Raw genomic sequence first — 20,965 nt, forward strand, 5'->3', positions numbered from 1 at the left:
TCCTGAAATTTTGATGAAATATGAAATTATTATAGTTTTGCCATCTGCATTAAGACGCTGATAAATAGTTCCTGGCTTTTATCTCAGCTCACATTAGTATTAATATAAGAATAAAAGTGTGTCAGAAGGATTCTAAGTCTGCTAAGAACATTTCCTAGGAAATATTGAGAGTAGAAAATGGTGACATATCTGCTTTGGATACTAAGATGCAATATAAAATCCCCCTTCCTCATTTCCTATCTTGACAATCCATACAACCCTTAAACAAAAGGGACAAAATCACTTTTGGAAAATCTTCTTACCAAGTGCTAATATCTAATATCCCAGGCACATGGTCAGTCATTATATTCCGGTGTACATGAAGGAATTTGCTGAACACTGACAGCAAACTTAATTTCACTATTGCATATTTATGAAATTAATGACATAATACTTAACATTCCTCATAACTTTGACTCTGGTTGATGGTATTTTACCCTGTGGGAATCCATGGTCATTAAGCTCAGAATTAAAAGCAAGAGCAATCTGAAATTTTGAGGGAGTGACAAAGAGAGATAAATATGAGAGGCCAAATTATATGTTAAATACAAGCAGTCCCCAGATTACTGACATGTTCTATCCCTATGTCTGTTTTTAAGTCTGATTGTATAAAAGTTGGAATAGTTAAGTATGGTTTGTATCTAATGTCAGTTAGTTAAACATTTTCCTTGTTGTTGTTGTTATGTGCCGTCGAGTCGGCCCCGACTCATAGCGACCCCTCCTTGGGTTTCCTAGGCAGTATCACTACGGAAGTAGATTGCCCCATCAAACATTTTCCTTAGTATATTAAAAAAAAAAAACAACTCACTGTGATTGAGTCGCGGATCCAACTCACAGCTACCCTTCCTTGGGTTTCCGAGGTGGTATCACTATGGAAGTAGATTGCCCAGTCTTCCTTCCAAGGAGTGGCTGGTGGGTTTGAACTGCCAGCCTTCTGCTTAGCAGCAAATGCCTTAGACACTATACCACTAGAGCTCCCAGTATATAGTGTATATTATATATAGTCCATAGGATACATTTCTATTCATAAATAAACATTAAAGAAATGCTTCCAGAAACATGAAAACATCTTTTATATAATATAGTAGTAGTAATACTAGTAATGCTTTGATGTACATCACAGAGTAGTGCCTGCTTGTTATTACAAAACATGGATGCACCTTGAATTTTTAATACAATAGGCTTTACAGGGGGTGGATTATAATGAGAGCTGTACATAAGTCATAATTTGAGAACTACCTGTACAGAAGCTTAATGAGAACAAGGTAATGGAGACAAGAAAATGAGCCTGCTATTTACCCCCAATGTGCCAACAAAAGTTTTATTTTTAGTGAACTGACCCATGCCCCCTCATACAATTGAGGAGTCACCAAGTCCCAAATCCTATTGCTCTGAGTATATGTGCTATATCCAGACCAATATAGCTATATAATACATAGACATAGACACAAAACCTCATGCCTACTTATAAATATCTGACATATAAAATGCATGTATACTAGAATTATTTTAATGATATAGAAAGAATGAAGGAAGGGAGGGAGGAAGGGAGGGAAGAAGGAATAGCCTCTTGTTAGCTACAAAGAAAGTTTTTAATGTACTGTTATATATATATTTTTTTAATTGATTATGAGTCAAGATTTTTTTTTTTTTGTAGTGCCCAGACATTTGACTGCTAACCAGAAGAATGGTGGTTCAAACCCACCAGCCACTCCTCTGAAGGAAGATTAGGTAATCTACTTCCATAGAGATACTGTCTCAGAAATCCAAGGAGGGGTCGCTATGAGTTGGAATCACCTCGATGACAGTGAGTGAGTTTTATAAGTCATCAATAATTCATTGTAAGCAACATGTCTTTTCTTATTCTCAAAATCCAAACCCAATTGACAGGAGAATGCTTCAAAATGCGTGTGGTAAAAAGAAAGCATCTTATGTCCCACAAGTGAAGTTTAGACTATTCTCGAAGTGAAAGTATGGGTCAACTATCTGTCTAAAATCATTTGTGGTGGGAATACACATAAAATCAACCTTCTTGTTATATAGACTATTGAACAAAAACTACATTCAAATGCTCAAGAACTGGTAATAAAAGACAATTTTAGTAATTCACAACCACAAAATATGCTTGTTATCCTGGATCAAAGAAGGCTAATAGGAATCATCCAGGGTGGATTATCCTTGGCCTCCTGGTAGGTGTGCTGACTGGAGAAGCTGTTGAGGACACACGTGGGCCAGAGTAGGACTCTGTCAATGTTCCCACAAGCATGGCAGAAGGAAACAGAGGCATAAACATCACATACTTGCCATCCCAGCTCTTAATAATATCTAGAGATTAAAACAGCAAAGTTCTGGAAAAAGGCCTTAAGAAGTTTTCTTTAGATAAATATGTGTTGTTAGGTGCCATTGAGTCAATTTCAACTCAGAGTGACCTTATGTACAACAGAACAGAACACTGCCCAGTCTCACACCATCCTCACAATTATTGTTATGCTTGAATCTATCATTGCAGCCACTGTGTCAATCCATCTTGTTGAGAATCTTCATCTTTTTCACTGACCATCTACTTTATCAAGCATGATGTCCTTCTCCAGGGACTGGTCCCTTCTGATAACATGCCCACACTAAGAGGTGAAGGCTTGCCACAGTCACTTCTAAGAAGCATTCCTCCAGCTGTACTTCCTCTGAGACAGATTTCTTTGTTCTTCTGGCAGTCCATGGTACATGCAATATTCTTTATGAACACCACGATTCAAATACATCAATTCTTCCATGGTCTTCCTTAGTCATTGTCCTGTTTTCACATAACTTTGAGGCTATTGAAAAAACCATGTCTTGGATCAAGCCCTCTTTAGTCTTCAAAGTGACTTGTCAATTTATCTATCAGTGGACACAGTAAAATATTATCTTATTCAGTATTTATAGGATATGAAATTTATTTATTTGCTACATTTACCTGAACATTTGTAAGGATTACAAAAATACAATTCTGCATTTTAATGCAGAGCTTACATTTTACTCTCCCCAAAACACTACACAAATTGGGTATTAATGTCATATCATGAAGGAAGACTGCAAGTGGACACCTCAGTTTTTTTATAGATAGAATTTTACAATAGATAATTAATGCCAAAGAAACTTGCCCTGTCCTTTCAAGATGTGACTAACTAATGCATAGGAATAAAAATTGTGTCTGTGAAAAAAGTAAGGCAACACATGGCAAGTCACCTTTTGAAAATGCAGCGAGATAGTCTAAAATAAACTCTAGGAGAATTGATACGGAAGGGAGGCAGACTGTAAGCAAGAGCTACTGTGCAGTCTTTGATCAAAAAACACAGTAGAACAGTTTTACTGCAACAAAATTTCCACTAAAATCATTGCCTCAGGCTTTAGTTTTAGTTTCTTTGGGAATTGTGTCCATCGCCTGCTGTAAGGAAGCAAAATGCAGCAGGAAGAAAATCCATGAGGAGGTAGGAAGAAGCAATCTTATTGTTCCATATAATTCTGCAAACACTAGCAATCTATCCTGGAAACCCTTTGAAATGATGAGCCTCTCTCAGCAGCTTATTTTGGTGATTTCATATTGTACTACATATACATACAAAAACACACACCTGTCCATCTACCAAGGAACTCTGGTTGTGCAGTGGTGAAGCGTTTGTCTGCCAAACCAAAAGATCAGTGGTTTGAATCCTCCGCACCCAACCCCTCTCGGAGAAAGATGAGGTAGTCTGTTTCCATAAAGATTTACAGACTTGGAAATCCTATGGGGTTGTGGGGCTGTGAAAATTCTATGCTAAACCCACCAGCCACTCCTCGGAAGGAAGGTTGGGCAATCCTACTTCCGTAGTGATACTGCCTTGGAAACCCAAGGAGGGGTCGCTATGAGTCGGGGCCGACTCGACGGCACATAACAACAACAATAGGGTCACTATGAATCAGAATCCATGAGCGGGCAGTTTTCGTTTGGATCCATATACATATATGTATATTGTGTAACTCTTTCATTTAAAATGATATTTTACTATTTTAGTAAACATGTCAGAATCCTGTTTGTTTGGTAACTTTAAAAAGGTTCATCCTTTAAAAGATTTATACACACACATACATTTAAAAGTAAACAACAAAAAGCAGTAGTGTATAATTTTTTTTTTCTGGAATTAAACTAACCCACTGCTATCCAGTCAAGTCCATCTCAGGGATTAATATTTAAATTGCTAATTAAATCCTGCAATAATATTAACAATGTTAAATAATAAGGGTTCTGTAAAGTATTTAAAATCATATGATATATTCCTTTATCTTATGCTGCTAGAAAGTTTCATTTAGAAGAGTGTAAAAAGCAGATAAACTATCAGACTGTGTCTACATCTGTATTTTTTATATCTTTGATTATTAGCATTTTTTCACTTTCAGATTTACTGATCTACCTAATAAAGATACTCATACAGCCCGAGACTCCATCAAAAACAATGCGGCAAATGACCGAGGTGGTGCCAAGCAGGCTGATGACTTCATATGCTGCATCCCTGCATCCCGACTCGGTGACCCACAAATCTCCTTTGATATGCCAGGCAGGAGAAAGAGCTTGAAAGGATCAGGAGGACCCAATGAAGGCATCATGTGACAAGAATCCTAAAACTGCAGCAGGGAAAGAAAAAAAAAAAAAAAAACGTGAACAAGGGAAGAGAGCGGGGAAACCCGGAGGCGAGCAGAGAGGCGCGGGAGCAGCGGAGCGCGTCTGATAGAGACATCGGAGCCGCCCGAGTGACCCAGCGCGCGGCCGAGCAGCTTGGGCGGCACGGACCACAGAGGACGCGGGCCGGGACGGCCAGGCGGAGCCGCGGAAAGCAATCTTCGCTAAATTAGAGAAATCTCCATGGAAATTAGCATGAAACATTTTCTAATCTCCCGCTTTTCACTGCTGACAAGGGTCACTGGTTTAGCTTCCCTCTTATTTTATTATTCCCTAGCCACTTCCCCAGCTTTTTTATATCCTTCTATTCTACTATGAGTTTTCAACCCATCTGCAATTGTCGCCTTCCTTGGATTCTTAACCCTTTAAATGATCTTTACTGAAAATTGATATTACTGTTGCCTTTGTTGTTATTGGTATTATCATGATCACCCCTACTACTACCACTACTTCTATCATAACTACTAGTAGTATTACTATGGCTACTAGTGCTGCTGCCAACACTACTACCACCAGCAGCAGCACCACCCCACAAGGGCAGAGAGAGTTTTAAGGAGCATCCCCAACCCTTTCTAATAACTTGGCAAGGCAGTCACTACCATGCATTGGTTTCATTTCCAAAGCCACCTGCAAGCAATACCCCTGCTGAGGCCTTCTCCAGTAACTTTACAGTGCTGGGGTTGCTCCTCTGTGACTGTGAATTTCTTACAGGATGGAGTGCCACTCTCCCTATGGGCTGCTCGTATCCTGAGGGCATGCTGGGTAGTTGAGCCTAGACATCGTGGAGGCAGCAAAGGGTGGAGATTTCTGGGGCACAAGCACACTATGTGAGGTGTGAGTCACCTGCCCTGCTTACCTGTTCTTAAACTCATTGGTAAAGCAGGGTGATGTGGCCTCATAAAGTGAGGAGGAGAGTTGTGTGATGTGGTAGAAGTGAAAGGCCTGGGTCACAATACATACTCAGATAAATGACTGCTATCCTTAAGAGTGGAGTGTCCATGAGGTGCAAACCGTTGTTGAGGTGCTCAACCACTAACAAAAAGATTGGCGCTTCCAGTCTACCCAGAGCCTTGTAAGAATGTCCTCGAAATCTACTTCCAAAAAATATCAGCCATTGAAGACCCTACAGAACACAGTTCTACTCCAATACACATGGAGTTACTGTGGGTAGGGATTGGCTAGACAGGAAATAGTTAGCATTGCAAGTGAGACGCAATCACTCTACAACAATTAAAAAAAAAAAATGATGTAAAATATTGAGATATGGCATTTACTCTTTTTTGGTCTCTTAATCATTAAGCATCTCCAAACGAATCATTTAAGTATCAAGACTCAGCTTCCATAAAATAAGCTAAAAAGGAGGGGGCAGAGTTAACATGTACTGAGTTCTCAAACATGTCAAATGTCTTTAGAGACACTACTTCATTTAATACTAACAGAATCTCAATTTGGGTGAATTCTGTGAGTACAGGGGACTCTGCTACTTTATATTAATGCTCAATTACTAGTTCTTTAAATAGATCCTAAAGTATTTGTTACCATCAAATGCCTCTGGGTTGCATGTATTGACCTAAGAACCATAAATAGCTTGTTTAAGATTTTCAAGAGGCCTGCAAATCAGTCATTGTTCCTATTTTGTAGTTGGGAAACTATTGAGGTAAAGGAGTTTGCTACAGAAAACTTTACTGGGCACTATGATGCAACTTATGGGTCTGACTGACCCCAGTTTCTATTGACCATTGTGCCAAAGAGAAAATGAAGCCCAAGGGAGGTGAAGTGATCTTTTCAAATTCATAGGGCTAATAGATGGCAGAGCTTTCTGCCATCTGGTGTTATTGCTATCCCCACCACAGCTCAGAGAGGCAACAAAGTTGTCATTTTAAAGGTTATCATTCAGTTTCAGGCTTAAGATCTGCCTGAGTAGATCCAGCCTTAGTAATTTTCATTGTTTGTGGAGTTTTTAGTCTTTTCTATTCTCTCTCTCTCTCTCTCTCTGTGTGTGTGTGTGTGTGTGTGTGAGGTGGGGTGATTGGGTGAAACTTTACAAAGGAAATTGGCTTTCCATTCAACACTTCATATACATTTTATTTTGTGACATTGTATGTAATCCTCACAACATACGTAAGAGCACTCTTCCCACTTCATGCCTGTCTATTCATCCTTCCTTGTGATCCTTCCTGACTTCTGAACTTTATCCCTGAGCAAATGTTGCCCTTTGGATCTCTTATGGTTGATGGTTCTAAGGAGTGCACATCTCCCTGGTATTATTGTTCACCTTTATAGGCCTGTTCAAGTTGTGCCACGGAGGTGAGTTTAGTTCCAGGCCTGTAGGGTGTCTAAGGGCCATAGTCTCTGGAATTCCACCAGTCGCTATCAGACTAATAAATTTGGTATTTTTATTATTTTGAGTCTAGTTCAACATTTCTCTCCTGTTTTATCCAAGATTTCCTATTGTGATCCCTTTCAGAGTGGTCACCAGCACTGTCTAGCTCTTCTGGTTTCAGGGTCCTGGAAGTTCAAGTTCATGTGATCCATTTGTCCTTTGGACTAATTGTTTCATCATGTCTTTGAGTTTCTTCATTCTTCTTTGCTCCAGACAGGAAGAGACCAATAGTTGAACCTTGTGTAATATTGTTTTCTATAAAGATGTTAGAACGATAATTTGTCTTCCAACATAGTTGATTTAAGTATTTTTTTTTCCTGTCAATAGTTTGGAAAAATATCTCTCATCTTCATAGCTTCTTAAATATTTAAATAAACACATTTATTGAAATTTATAAGGCAGCAGTGGTCCAGTGGTCGAATTCTCCCCTTCTGGGTTTCAATTCCTGACTTAAGCACCATAAGCACAGGTACCACTTCTGTCAAGGGAGTCTTGAGTGTTTCTGTGATGCTGAACTAGTTTCAACAGAGCTTCCAGACTAAGAAGAACAAGGAAGAAAGGCCTGCCATCTATATCTGAAAATAGGCCAATGAAAACTTTATGGATAACAACTGTTCAGTCTCATCATAAACAAGTTTGCCATGGATCTGAGGTCAGCTTGATGACAGCTAACAGCTACAATAACATTTAATAAAGTGTAACCTACATATACAAAACCACACTAATCATAATTAGTGCAATTTGATAACTTTTCAAAAGGAGAACACACTTATTAACATACCAGAATCTCCCCCATCTCCTTCCCAGTCAGGAACCCACTCTTCTACCCAAAAGTAATAACTATACTGATTACTAAAATTATAGATTCTTGTTGCTACTTTTTGATATTTTCATACATTAAATAGTACTGTATGCAGCCTTTTCAAAAATTCAAATTTTATGTTCCAATTTGTCTGACCCCTTTTGTTCAGTAAAATGTAGTGTGATTCAGCCTTTGTTAATTAATTTATTTAAATTGCTGTATAATATTCCATTGTATTGAATATTCCTTTTACTATCAATTATGTTGGTGGGCATTCTAATTGTTTCCAGTTTGGGGGTACTAAGCATATTGTAGGGGAGCTCTGGCAGCATAGTGCCTAAGCCATTTGACTGCTAACCAGAAGGCTGGTGGTTCAAACTCAACAGCCACTCCTCAGAAGGAAGATGGGGCAATCTACTTCCGTAGTGATACTGCCTTAGAAACCCAAGAAGGGGTCTCTATGAGTTGGGTCCAACTCAACGGCACATAACAACAACAACAAGAAACATATTGTAACAATGACTATTTTAAAAAACCAATTTTGTACTAAATCTATAATTTTAGTCATCAATATAGTGATTTTGCAAGACCAATGAATTATTCACTGAAAATACCTTTTAGCAACAGCATAAACAGTGACTATATACATGGTCCTTGCCAGATGGAATATACAGTAATCAAATCAACTACATTTGTGCAAAGAGGCAACAGAAGAACTCGGTAACCAGTCAAAACAACAAGGCCAGGAGCTGATTGTGGAACAGGCCATCAACTGCAAGTTGATATGCAAGTTCGAGTTGAAGTTAAGACAATTAAAACAAGTTCACAAGAGCCAAAATATGACCTTGATTATGTCTCACCTGAATTTAGAAACCATCCAAAGAATAGATTTGACCCATTGAACACAACTGACTGAAGACCAGAGGCGTTGTGGGATGGCATCAAAAACATCACACATGAAGAAAGCAAAAGGTCATTAGAAAGACAGGAAAGGAAAAAAAGACCAAAATGGATGTGAGAAGAAACTCTGAAACATGCTTCTGAACATAAAAGTGCTAAAGTGAGTGGAAGAAATGATGAAATAAAAGAGCTGAACAGAAGATTCCAAAGGATGACTTGAGAAGACAAAGTAAAGTATTATATTGAAATGTGCAAAGACCTGGAGTCAGAATACCAAAAGAGAAGAACACGCTTGACATTTCTCAAGCTGAGAGAACTGAAGAGAAAAGTCAAATCTCGAAATGCAAGATTGAATGATACAGGAAACATCAAAAGAAGTTGGAAGGAAAACACAAGAGTCACTGTACCAAAAAGAATTGGCCCCCATTCAACCCTTTCAGGAGTAGCTTGTGATCAAGTAACAATAATATTGAAGGAAGAAGACCAGGCTGACCTGAAAGAATTGGTGAAAAACAATTCTCTAAGAATTGATGGATTTCCCTTTGAGATGTTTCAACAAACAGGTGCAACACTGAGGTGCTCACTCATTTAGGCCAAGAAATTTGGAAGTCAACTACATGGTCAAGCCACCAGAAAAGATCCATATTTGTGCCCACTCAAAAGAAAGGTGATGCCACAGAATGTAGAAATTATCTAACAGTATCATTAATATAACCCACAAGTAAAATTTTGCTGAAGATAATTAAAAAATGGTTATAGTAGTATATTGACAGGGAACTGCCAGAAATTCAAACTGAATTCAGAAGAGAATGTGTTATGAGGGATACCATTGATGATATCAGGTGGATCTTGGAAAAAAGCAAACAATAACAGGAAGATGTTTACCTGTGTTTTGTTAACTATGCAAAGGCATTCAATTGTGTGGAACATAACCAATTATGGATAACATTGTGAAGAATGGAAATTCCAGAGCACTTAATTGTGCTGTACACAGACCAAAAGAATGTCTTTCAAACAGAACAAGGGGATACTGCATGGTTTAAAATAAAGAAGGATGTGTGTCAGCATTGTATCATTTCACCATACTTATTCAGTTTGTATGCTGATCAAATTATCTGAGAACCTGGACTATATGAAGAAGAATGGAGCATCAAGATTAGAGGAAGACTTATTAATAATCTGTGGTATGCAGATGACACAACTTTCTTGCTGAAAGTGAAGATGACATAAAACAGTTACTGATGAAGATCAAAGACTACAGTCTTTAGTATGGGTTGTACCTCAACATAAAGAAAACAAAATTCCTCACAATTGGGCCATAAGCAGCATCAGGATAAATGGAGAAAAGATTGAAGTTGTCAAAAGTATCATTTACTTGGATCCACAATCAACAGCTATGGACACAGCAGTCAAAAAATCAGAAGTCATATTGCACTGGGAAAATTTTCTGCAAGGGATTTTAAAGTGTAAAAGAACAAAGATGCCACTTTGAAGATTAAGGTGTACTTAATATAAACCATGGTATTTTCAATTGCCTCATCTGCATGTAAGCTTGACAAGAAAGACCAAAGAAAAAATTGAGGACTTTGAATTGTACTGTTGGCAAAGAATACTGAAGATACCATGGGTTGTAGAAGAAGACACAAATCTGTTCTGGAAGAAATGTAGCCAAATGCTCCTTAGATGCAAGAATGGTCACACTTGATCTCATCTACTTTGGTCATGTTGTCTGAAGGGACCAGACCCTGAAGAAGGATATCATGCCTTGAAAAATTGAATGGCTACAATGATGGGCTCAAGCATAACAAGGATTGTGAGGATGGCACAGGACTGGGCAGTGCTTCATTCTATTGCAGTTAGGTGCACTATGAGTCAGAATCAACTCAATGGCACCTAACAACAACAAAAACAATAATAGTTTTGTAAAGCAGCTGCACTACTTTACAATAAAAGTAGCAGTGTATGAGCGTTCCAATTTTTCACAACTTCACCAACACTTCATACATGAAGAAAGTAAAGTGTTGTTTAAAAGACAGGAAGAAAGAAAAGGCCAAGATGAATTTCAGTAGAACTCTAACACTTAGTACTGAATGGAGAATAGCTAAAGTGAATGGAAATAAATGAACTAAAACAGCTCAACAGAAGACTTCAAAGGGCAACTTGAGAAGACAAGGTAAAGAATTTACAATGAAATGTGCAAAGAACTGAAGTTTGAAAACCAAAAAGGAAGAACGTTCAGCATTTCTCAAGCTGAAAGAATGGAAGAAAAATTTCAAGGCTTGAGTTGCAATATTGATGGATTCTACCAGACGGCTGGCGGTTCAAACCCACCAGCCACTCCTCGGAAGGAAGGTTGGGCAATCCTACTTCCGTAGTGATACTGCCTCGGAAACCCAAGGAGGGGTCGCTATGAGTCGGGGCCGACTCGATGGCACACAACAACAACAACAACAACAACAGGCAAAATACTGAATGATGCAGGAAGCCTCAAAAGAAGATGGAAGGAATACACAGAGTCTCTGTACCAAAAATAATTAATGGAATAAATTACTCCAATGTATACATTGGACTTTGACAATTGACTTCAATTATACATAAATTATGGAATAGACTATGTCGAGCATAGCAAATTATAGGTAACATTGTGAATGACAGGAATTCTAGAACACTAAGTGTGCTCATGAGAACTGTATATAGACCAAGAGACAGTCATTCAAACAGAAAAAGGGTGTACTGTGTAGTTTAAAATCAGGAAAAATGTGCCTGAGGGTCATATCATTTTACCATGCTTATTAAGTGTATTCAGTGTATACTGAGCAAATAATCTGAGATTATTTATGAGGAAGAATGGAGCATCAACATTGGGGAAAGACTCATTAACAACCTGTGATATGCAGATGACACAATGCTGCTTGCTGAAAGTGAAGGGGACTTAAAGCACTTACTGATGAAAATCAAAGACTACAGGATTTTTTATGGTTTACACCTCAACATAATTCTCACAACTGGACCAATAAGCATCATCATGATAAATGGAGAAAAGATTGAAGTTGTCAAGGATTTCATTCTACTTAAATCCACAGTCAAGACCAACCTGAAAAAAAAAACAAAAAAACTCACTGCCGTGGAGCCGGATCCGAGTCACAGCAACCCCTCCTTGGGTTTCCGAGGTAGTATCACTATGGAAGTAGATTGCCCCATCTTCCTTCTGAGGAGTGGCTGGTGGATTAGAACTGCCAGCCTTTTGGTTAGCAGTCATATGCCTTAGGCACTATGCCACCAGTGCTTCTCAAGACCCATGTAGCAGTCAAGGAAAACAAACAAACAAACAAAAAAAAAATGTATTGCATTGGTTATTGCTGCTCCAAAGAACTCTTTAAAGTGTTAAAGAGCAAAGAAGTCACTTTGGAGACTAGGGTGCCTCTGACTCAAGCCATGCTATTTTCAATAGGATCATTTGCATGTGAAAGCTGAGCAATGAATAAGGAAGACTACAGAAGAATTGATGCATTTGAATTATGGTGTTGGCAAAGAATATACCATGGACTGCCAAAAGAACAATCAAATTGGTCTTGGATGAAGTACATCTGTAATGTTCCTTAGAAGTAAGGATGATAAGACTTCACCTCTCTTATTTTGATCATGTCGTCAGGAGAGACCAGTCTCTGGAGAAGGACATCATGCTTGGTCAATTATATGGTCAGCAAAAATGAGGAAGACCTTCAATGAGATGAATTGACACAGTGGTTATGGCAATGGGCTCAAGTGTAGCAATGACTGTGATGATAGTGTGTTGTTGTGTTGTTGTTGTTTGCCTTTGAGTCAGCCCTGACTCATAGTGACCCCTCCTTGGGTTTCTGAGGCAGTATCACTATTGAAGTAGGATTGCCCAACCTTCCTTCCAAGGAGTGGCTGGTGGGTTTGAACCACCAGCCTTCTGGTGAGCAGTCAAGTGCCTTAGGCACTATGCTGCCAGAGCTCCTGATAGTGTAGGACCAGGCAATGTTGTGTTCTGTTATATGTAGGGTTGCTATGAGTCAGAATCAACTCCATGGCACCTAACAACAACAACAATAATGTTAACAATAGAGAGGTATCTCATTATGTTTTTATTTGCATTCCTTGAATTTTAATGAAGCTTATAATCCTCACATATGATTATTGGCCAGTTATAATTCCTCTTTCATGAAATGTCTATTTCAATGTTTTGCTCCTTCTCCAATTGTTTTATCTTTTTCTCATTGATTTACAGGCCATATATATATATATATATATATATATATATATATATACTGAGTCCTCTGTCATTTATATGTATCATAGCTAACCTCTTCTCCATGACTTGCTCTCTCACCTAGTTTAATGGAGTCTTTTGATAAATATATGTTCTTAATTTCTAAGAAGTCTTATTTTTTCCCCTTAATTATTAGTGTTTTTTGTGTGCTGATTACAATATCGTCATCTACCCCAAGATTATAAATACAATATTTTATGCTGTCTTCTGTTCTAGAAGCTTTACTTACTTTTCCCATTTAAATAAAATATCCATATGGAAATATTTCTCCATATGAAATAAGCATCAAGATTCATTGTCTTTTCAGATGAATATACAATTTACTCATTGACCAAAAACCCACTTTTTGAAGAGACTATACTTTTTCACACCACTTGTCTGTCAAATTGTCATACTGTGGTGGCTTGTGTGTGGCTGTGAGGCTAGAGGCTATGCCAATGGTACTTCAAACACCAGCAGGGTCACCCATGGTGGACAGGTTTCAGTGGAGCTTCCAGAGTAAAACAGATTGGAAGAAGCAAGGGACCATCCACTTCTGAAAGAATTGGCCAGTGAAAACCTATGAATAGCAGTGAAACCCTCTCTAATATATTATTGGAAAACTTTATGAAGAGATTTGAAACTTTGTCTGATATAACGTCTGAAGAAGAGCCCCTCAGGTTGGAAGGCACTCAAAATATGACAGGGGAAGAATTGTCTCCCCAAAGTAGAGTCAACATTAATGATATGGGTGAAATAAAGCTTTCGGGACCTCCATTTGCTGATATGATATGATTCAAAATGGGAAGAAACATCCGTTAATAATCAGAACATGGAATGTATAAAGTATGATTCTAGGAAAATTGGAAGTTTTCAAAAATAAATTGGAACTCATAAAGATCAGTATCCTAGGCATTGTTGTTGTTGTTGTTATGTGCCGTCAAGTCGGCCCCGACTCATAGTGACCCCTCCTTGGGTTTCCGAGGCAGTATCACTATGGAAGTAGGATTGCCCAACCTTCCTCCCGAAGTGAGCTGAAATGGACTGGTATTGTTCATTTTGAATCAGACAACCATATGATCTACTACACTGAGAATGGTAAATTGAAGAGGAACAGTTTGGCATTCATTGTCACAAAGGATGTTTCAAGATCTATCCTGCAGGACAATGCTGTCAGTGATAGGAAGACCAGTTACTACTACTATTATTCAAATTTATGCACCAACCATCAATGCCAAAGATCAGGAAATTAAAGATTTTTAGCAGTACCAACTTTAGTAGTCTGAAATTGATGAAACATGCAATCAAGATGTATTGACTATTACTGGTGATTGGAATGTGAAAACTGGAAACAAAGAGGAATCACCAGTATTTGGAAAATATGGCCTTGGTGATAGAAATGATGTTGGAGTTTACATGATAGAATTTTTCAAGACCCATGACTTATTCATTGCAAATGGCTTTTCTCAACATTATAAATGGTGGCTATATATGTGGACCTCACCAGATGGAATACACAGGAATCATATTGACTACATCTGTGGAAAGAAACAACGGAGAAGCTCAATATCTTCAGCCAAAACAAGGCCAGGAACTAACTGTGGAAGGTACTATCAATTGTTCATATGTAAGTTCAAGTTGAAGTTCAAGACAATTGAAACAAGTCCATGAGAGTCAAAATATGACCTTCATTATATCCCTCCTAAATTTAGAGACCATCTGAAGAATAGATTTGATGCATTGTAGAACAATGACCAAAACCTAGAATTGTGGGATGACATCAAGAACATCATCCATGAAAGAACAAAAGGTAATTAAAAAGACAGGAAAGGAAGAAAATACCAAAATGAATATTAGAAGAGACTCTGAAACCTGCTTTTGAATGGAGAGTAGCTAAAGCAAATGGAAGAAATGACAAGGTTAAAGACCTGAATAGTAGGTTTCAAAGAGCAGCTCGAGAAGACAAAGTCAATTATTATAATGAAATGTGAAAAGACCTGGAGTTTGAAAACCAAAAGGAAAGAACATGCTTGGCATTTCTCAAGCTTCAAGAATTGAAGAAAATATTCAAGCTTCAAGTTGCATTTGATATTGAAGAATTCTATGAGCAAAATATTGAATGATGCAAGAAGCATCAAAAGAAGATGGAAAGCATACAGAGTCACTGCACCAAAAAGAATTGGTCAATGTTCAACCATTTCAAGAGGTAACATATGATCAACAACCAACAGCATTGAAGGAAGAAATCTAAGTTGGACTGAAGGAATTAGCAAAAAACAAGGCCCCAGTAATTGATGGAATACCCATTGAGTTGTTTCAACAAATGGATGCAGCACTGGAAGCACTCACTTGTTTATGTCAAGATATTTGGAAAACAGCTACCAGGCCAACCAACTGGAAGATATATGGATCTCTTTGTGAATATGAATATGTGTGTGCCCATTCCAAAGAAAGCTGATCCAATACAGTATGGAAATTACCACAATATTACCATAATATCATGTGGATGTAAAATTTTGCTGAAGATAATTCAAAAATGGTTGCAGCAGTACATCAGTAGAGAACCACAGAAATTCAAGCTGGATTCAGAAGAGGGTGTGGGGCAAAGGATGTCATTGCTGATGTCATATGAATCTTGGCTAAAAGCAAAGAATACCAGAGAGATGTTTATCTATGTTTTATTGACCATGCAAAGGCATTTGACTGTATGGATTATTACTAATTATGGATATCATTGGGAAAAATGAGTATTACAGAACACTTAATAATGCTGCTGAGGAACTTGTACATAGATCAAGAGATAGTCATTTGAAGAGAACAAGCAGATACTGTATAGTTTAAAATCAGGAAAATTGTTCATCAAGGTTGTATCCTTTTACCATACTAATATGTATGCTGAGCAACTAATCCAAGCAACTGGATTATATAAGAAGAATATAGCATCAGGATAGGAGGAAGACTCATTAACAACCTGCAGTATGCAGATGACACAATCTTGCTCCCTGAAAGTGAAGGTGACTTGAAGCACTTACTGATGAAGATCAAATACTACATACAACCCTCAGTATGGATTATACCTCAACATAAAGAAAACAAAAATCCTCACAACTGGATAAATAAGCAACATCATGATAAATAGAGAAAAGTTTGAAGTTGTTACAAATCGAATCAAACCAATCTCACTGCTGTCAAGTTGATTCCAACATATAGCAACTCTTCCTTAGGTTTCCAAGGCAGTGTCTCTACAAAAGTAGATTGCCCTGTCTTCCTTCCAAGGAGAGTCTGGTGGGTTTCAACCACCAGCCTTCTGGTTAGCAGTCAAATGCCTTAGGCATGATGCCACCAGAGCTCCCTTGAAGTTTTTAGGAATTTAATTTTACTTGGATCCATAGTCAACACTTATGGAAACAACAGAGTGTGAGGAAAAACGTGGAACAAAACTCAAAAACTCATTAATGACCAGAATCACTCATTGGATGAAGTCTGATGAGACCCCCAATACTATGGCCCTGGGATACATTCTGGGCCTGGAATAAAATACTCCCAGGGGCTGGCTCTCAGTCCAGTAGTAAATAAGATTTACACACAGACCACTCAACCCAGGTTGATGCACCCACGAACTCTATGGAAATATATCCCTTGTAGAAATCGATCACAGAGCACCAGAGGGGCAACATTGGCATGAAGGAAATACAGGACACACAGGCATGCATAACTCTGAGGGGAATGGGGACAGGGAGGGTTACCGGGCAGGGAGGGGAGAAGACTGGGTTAGGACTGGGGACGGTAAATAGGGAGTGAAACTAAGTGTACACATAATGTTGAATGTAAAACAATCTCTGCTGTGTAAACTTGCACCTAAAGCACAATTTAAAAAGAAGAAGAAGAAGAAGAAATCAGACAATGTATTGCACATGGCAAATCTGCTGCAAAAGACTTATTTAAAATGTCAAAAAGCAAAGATGTTACTTTGGAGACCAAGGTACATCTGACCCAAGCCATAGTGTTTTCAATAACCTCATATGCATGTGAAACCTGCACAATGAATAAGCAAGATCAAGGTAGAATTGGTGCATTTGAATTGTGGTTCTGGTGGAGATTAGTGAAAACACCATGGATTTCCAGAAAAAAGAACAAATCTTTCCTGGAAGAAGTGCAGCCCTAATGCTTCTTGGAAGTAAGAATGGCCAGACTTTGTCTCACCTACTGGGGTCATGTTGTCAGAAGGGTCCAGTCCCTGGAGAAAGATATCAAGCTTGGTAAAATGGAGGGTCAACAAAAAAGGGGAAGGCCCTTAACAAGATGGATTAACACAGTTGCTGTGAGGATGGGCTGAAGCATGGCAATGATTGTGAGCCTGGCAAAGGATTTGGCATTGTTTCATTCTGTTGTACATAGATAGAGTCACTATGAGTCAGAGCTAACTTGATGACACTTAATAACAACAATTTAATTAATATTTCATTCTACCCAATATATCAAAAATAGTTATCATTTCAACATACCATCGGTGTTAAATTTACTATTGAGATAATTTATCTTCTTTTTGGTACTAACCTGGGATTTGTTTTACATTTATAATATACCTTAATTTGGATAAACCACGTTTTACACACTCAAAAGTCACATGCTGCTTGTAGATAATATATTGAACAATACAGTTCTTCTAATTTATAGCTCTTTGATGGTTTTAAGTGGAACTTTAGGGTCTTTACCAGTCATCTTTTTTCCTTGGAGGGCACAATGTTCCAATTTTATCTTCCAAACCCGGTCCAAAATCTCTGCTCAGCTTCCCAGATATTTAACTGCTACTTTGTGTTTGACTGCTTAACTTCATATCTATAAATCAGCAAATGCCTTGATGGGGAATGTTGAACCAAATATCAAGCTCACCTAAACACAGTTCCTTCTTTGTGGATCTTGGCCTCTCAAGTGCTGGCTGTTTCAGTAACATCAAACTCTAAGATTCTGTCTTGCCTGTCCTGTAAGATTGCCAAAAGCTCAGCTCAGAATCCTAGCTTCTTACCTGCCACTCTCTAATAACTTCATAACCTTTTGGATCTGTGTCACTTACAAATTGGCACATCCTTTTAAGAGCTGACTGCTTCGTAGCTCTCCGGTGCTTTATCAGGGTTTTTATTGTATTTTGTTCAACTTTTCTAGTTGTTTTTGGTGTCAGATTTGTTCTGCCCACAGGTAATACTCCTTCATCACTCAGTCTTATATTCTACACTGCTGATTTTTAAAGTGGATTCAAATATGTGATAGCTGTTGTTATCGTTAGCTGTTTTCAAGTCAGCCCGTCTCATGGTTATACCAAGCACAATGTAACAAAATGCTGCCCCATCATTTGTCATCACCATGACCAATTGCAGATTAGACTGTTGTGATCCAAAGTATTTTAACTCTCTGATTTTTAGGAATACTGGTTGTCCCCAACATATGATGTATTCTAGTTAAAATGAATTGTATGATGGTATGTTTTTGTTTTTGCTGATGTTATCATTCTCAGATATTCACTTGCAGATGTTCAAAGATCAGATTTATAATGACACTGATAATAAAAGGCAATAATAATAAAAATAAAAATGTATTCAAACTACATCAGAATTTACTAACAAGGGAGTCATCAAAACAGAGCCCCATCACAAGTCAGGGACTATCTGTACATCACCAAACCTTTCTTCCTTGTCCATCTTAGTCTAGAAATTCTGGTGAACTTGTTCAGTGCTATAGCAACATGCAAAACTCCACTGACAGATAAGTGTTTGCTGCACATGAGGTGCATTGGTCAAGAATGAAACCCAGATTTCTCACTTACTGTGAAAACTCAATCACTGAACCACCATGCCCTGATGTCACAATCAGCAGAGTACAAATTTACACTATATTTAAGAATGTACCAGATACTACTTTTATTAATTTTATATCCTGGCAAAAAAAAAAAAAGTTGTGGTTTTGATTTTTCTTTGGAAAAGACAGATATCTCTGAAATACAGTATACAGATATTAGATGCATGCCAGACAACCAATATTTACCAAAATACACAACTTTCACAGACAGATTTCATAGTCAATAATTCATTGATCAAATGAGAACAAGTGAATTGTAGTAGTTCAGTCACATGTACTTTATATTAAGAATGATATATCATAGTTTTCTACCTTTGTTAGGGTGGAAACAATTGATCAGACAGCAAAAAGCTCAGGCCAAAATATTAGCATAAATAAACTCAGAATTGATAAAAAAGAACAGAAGAACAATCTCAACACCACTATCCAGAATCCCTAAAAGACTTCTCAGTAAATAAGTAAATGAATACATATATAAATAAGTATACTTCTCCCTAACTACTATTGCCATGGAGTTGACACACAAACCTACTGAGCCTATAGGGCAGAATACTGTCCTATAGGGCTCTCAAGGCTATTTATTATCTTTATGGAAGCAGACTGTCACATCTTTCTCCCTCAAAGCAGCTGGTGGGTTTGAACTGCCGACCTTTCAGTTAGCAACTGAGCATGTAACCACTGTGCCACTGGAGGTCCTCACATAACAAAGATAAATTATATAGAGAATATCTGTGAGCACAAAAAAATATTAAAATCTTTTTAGAACATGCTAGCTGAATGATATAAAAGAGAAAATATATTCCACCATATATTAGTCAACACACTAAGACTAATATTTAAAATTTACAGCAAATTTCAACACCTTCAACAACAAAAAGATAAGCAGTCAAATTAAAAAAATGAGAAGACAACATGGATACTTCACCAAAGAAGACATTCAGAGAACCAACAAACACATGAAGAAATGCTTGCTATCATTAGCCATTGTTCTTGTTGTTGTTATATGCCGTCTAGTTGGACCCGACTCATAGCGACCCCTCCTTAGGTTTCCGAGACAGTATCACTAAGGAAGTAGATTACTCTATCTTCCTTCCAAGTAGTGGCTGGTGGGTTTGAACCGCCAGCCTTCTGGTTAGCAGTCAAGTGCCTTAGGCACTAAGCTACCAGAGCTCCTTCATTAACCGTTAGAAAGATGCAAATCAAAACAACAATGAAATGTAATCTCACCCCAGCATTAATAGAAACAGTCAAAAAAACAGAAAATAACAAACTTTGGCAATGATGTAAAGAAACTGGAACCCTTATTCACTGCTGGTGGGATTGTAACATGTTAGAACCACTGTGGGAAACAGTATGGTCCTCACTTAAAAATTTGGAAATATAAATACTTAAAAAAAAAAAAAAATCACTGCTATTGAGTCATTTCCAATTTGTAGCTACCCCTCCTTGGGTTTCCGAGGTTGTATCTCTAAGGAGATAGATTGTACAATCTTCCTTCCAAGAGTGACTGGTGGGTTTGGACTACCACCCTTCTGGTAAACAGTCAAATCCCTTAGGCATTATGCCACCAGAGCTCCCAAATACTATGAATATATAGTATATATAACAAAAAGAAACACCAGTAGCACAGTGACTAAGGCATCTGTTAACCAGAAGGTTGGTGGTTCAAATCCACCAGCCACTCTGTGAAAATAAGACTGGGCAATCTACTTCTGTAAAGATTTACCACCTCAGAAACCCAATGGGGGTCGCTATGAGTTGGAATTGACTTGATGGCAGTGGGTTTGTTTATATATATATTTGAAACAAAAGCTTGTGACTAGCATAATATCACTAAGGAAGAGGGAGACATGGAGACGGACACAAGAGGTACAGACAATAAAGGCAAATACTTATTCTTGTTGTTGTTATGTGCCATTGAGTTGGACCCAACTCATAGCGACCCCTCCTTGGGTTTCTGAGGCAGTATCACTATGGAAGTAGATTGTCCAACCTTACTACTGCACGCAAAATACTGAATTA

Source organism: Orycteropus afer, unplaced genomic scaffold (assembly GCF_000298275.1).
Source record: "Orycteropus afer afer isolate SDZICR_OR568_19922 unplaced genomic scaffold, OryAfe1.0 scaffold00019, whole genome shotgun sequence".
In the NCBI taxonomy this organism is placed as follows: domain Eukaryota; kingdom Metazoa; phylum Chordata; class Mammalia; order Tubulidentata; family Orycteropodidae; genus Orycteropus; species Orycteropus afer.